The 2,617-nt window shown below is 41.7% G+C and overlaps 1 pseudogene; it reads right to left on the reverse strand.

Moving 5' to 3' along the window:
* Nucleotides 1–832: 832 nt before the first annotated feature.
* LOC121160978 lies at nucleotides 833–2,122 on the reverse strand (annotated as a pseudogene).
* Nucleotides 2,123–2,617: the final 495 nt, after the last annotated feature.

Genomic DNA, 2,617 nt, shown 5'->3' on the forward strand with positions numbered 1-2,617 from the left:
ACCAGTCATTGGGTACCATGTGTACAGCCAAGTGAATACATTTTGAAAAGTTCCCTGCTGTGATGGAGGTGACATTCTGGTGGAAAGAAACATGTAACAAAAAACTTTATATTGCATTGAATGATGATAACAGTCATAGAAAAAATACTACAGGGAAGGATAATAAGAATAATAAGGAGAAGACAGGACACTCTATAATAAGTTCCTTATAATGGAGAACTGATGAGAAATCTGGATAGAACAGCATCCAGTGAGATCTAACTGTGAGCGTGGCTGTCTGAGGAATAGTAAGGCACCAGTGTGGCTGAGAAGAGTGGTTGAGGAAGCAAAGCTTTCTAAAGAGTATAAAGAGACATCAGATGACTCTGGAAATATGATCTACCAGAAAATGCTTTTTTGATCAAATTCATCACCTCTTTTTAAGAGGCCCATTAAGTGCTATGTTTAGTAACTATCTTCTTCATGGTCATTACCAGTGTAACCACCTTCCAATTGGAGATATGCAATGAGGTATATTATGAACTTAACCAGAGATCAGATCCAAGTCCCATGTTGTTAAGTTAAGTAATATGATTTAAGCCTTTTTGATCCCTGTAAAAAAGAGAGTTTTAATGAGAACTGAAGGAGATAAATTATGAGAAAGCAATTAGTAAGCTGGATATTTTGAATAACTACTGCTTAGTAGTCTGCCAATTAGCATAATATATTTTATCTCTTTTTTGATATTTAAAATACAAATATCACTACTACCTTGATTGACACATTAGGGCTACAATGGCCAGACACACTGGACAGAACAGTCTTAGCAGAGTGAACAGCATCTACGGACAGACTAATACTCCTCATCCTTTCTATCCACACTGTCTGTTCCCATCTCCTCATAATCCTTCTACAGGGCAGCCATGTCCTCATGAGCCTCATAAAACTCTCCATCCTCCATGTCCTCACCCATGTACCAGTAACAAAGACATTCTTGGCATACATGAGGCCAAACTTGTGGTCTAAGTGAGCCTAGGCCTCAACAATAGCTGTGGTGTTGCTCAGCATGCATGTGGCTTGCTGGATAATAGCCAGGTCTCCACTTGGCACCACAGTGGGTGTCTAGTAATTAATGCCAACCTTAAATACAGTGGGGCACCAATTCACAAGCTGGATGCTATGCATGGTTTTGATGGTGGCAATGGTAGCAATGACATCTTGGGAACCATATCACCATGGTACAGCAGACAGCAAGCCATGTGTTTACCAGAGTGAGGGTTACATTTCACCGTCTGGTTGGCTGGCTCAAAGCAAGCATTGGTGATTTCCATACACAAAGCTGTTCATGGTAGGCTTTCTCAGAGATATTAGGGAGGTGTAAGTGGCCAGAGGGAAGTAGATGCAGGGATAGGACACCAGGTTGGTCTGGAATTCTGTCAGGTCAACATTCAGGGCTCCATCAAACCAGAGGGAAGCTGTGATAGAGTACATAATCTGGCTGATAAGGTGGTTCAGTTTGTGTAGGTGTAGTACTCTATATTGAGACTTCAGAAATAGATGTCATACATAGTCTTGTTGTCCACTATGAAGGCATAGTCAGAGTGCTCCAGGGTAGTGTGGGTGGTGAGGATGCAATTGTAGGGCTCCACCACAGCTGTGGAAGAGTGGATAGATGGGCAACTCCAGTTTGTACTTTTTGGTGTAATTGACAGAGAGGCATTCCATCAACAGGAAGGTGAACCCAAAGCTGGTCCGCCCACCAAAGCTGTGGAAAATCAGGAAGCCCTGCAGGACCATGCACCAGTCAACTAGCTTGTGAACACAGCCTGGGATGAGGCTGATGATCTCCTTGTCAATGGTGTAGTGCCTGCTTAAGGTGGAAGAATTAATAATGGTAGGTGCCAGTGTGAACTTCACAGGTGATTCTGGGCTGCAGATCCATATATACAGCCCTGGACACATACTTGTTAGCACTGATCTTGCTGAAGCAGGTGTTGAAGGAGTCATCTCCTTCCCCAGTGGTTTTGTCACTTGGCATCTGGCCATCAGGCTGGACGCCGTGTTCCAGACAGTAGAGCTCTCAGCAGGCATTGCCAGTCTGGATACCAGATTGGCCCAAGTGGATGGAGATGCATTCACACATAGCAGGAACTTGCTAGGACGTGTGGGTGCCAGAAAAAGGAAGCAGACTGCGACACAAGAGCTCCCACTAGCAGATCATTAAAGACTCCAGGAGAGAAATTACTGCATCATATGTTTTCACTGTTATTTTGCTTTTCCAATGTTTTTATTCGGTAAATTAGAAACTATAAAAGAATCTCAGATGGCTGAATGAGGAGCAATGTATCTCACCAGAGGAAATGATGACTCTAAGTATTCTTCCTTACTTAAACTTTGAATGTAGATGTTAGTGGTATTTCTTTATTTTATTATTTTTTTATTTTTCAAGATACAGTTATTTAGGATCAGGAATTTTCCTTTGAATTTCAATTAACTTCACTGTTTTCCCTTGTATTATTACAGTCATACAGATCTTTGGCAACAGTTACAAGTCCATCATTCTGCTATTCAAGTGTATCATGACATTGTAGATACAGGCAATGGTAGAAAGTCCAGGATCCAATGTCAAGATATATTT

Source organism: Ochotona curzoniae, unplaced genomic scaffold, assembly GCF_017591425.1.
Source record: "Ochotona curzoniae isolate NIBS_2020 unplaced genomic scaffold, NIBS_Ocur_1.0 contig_4612, whole genome shotgun sequence".
Classification (NCBI taxonomy): domain Eukaryota; kingdom Metazoa; phylum Chordata; class Mammalia; order Lagomorpha; family Ochotonidae; genus Ochotona; species Ochotona curzoniae.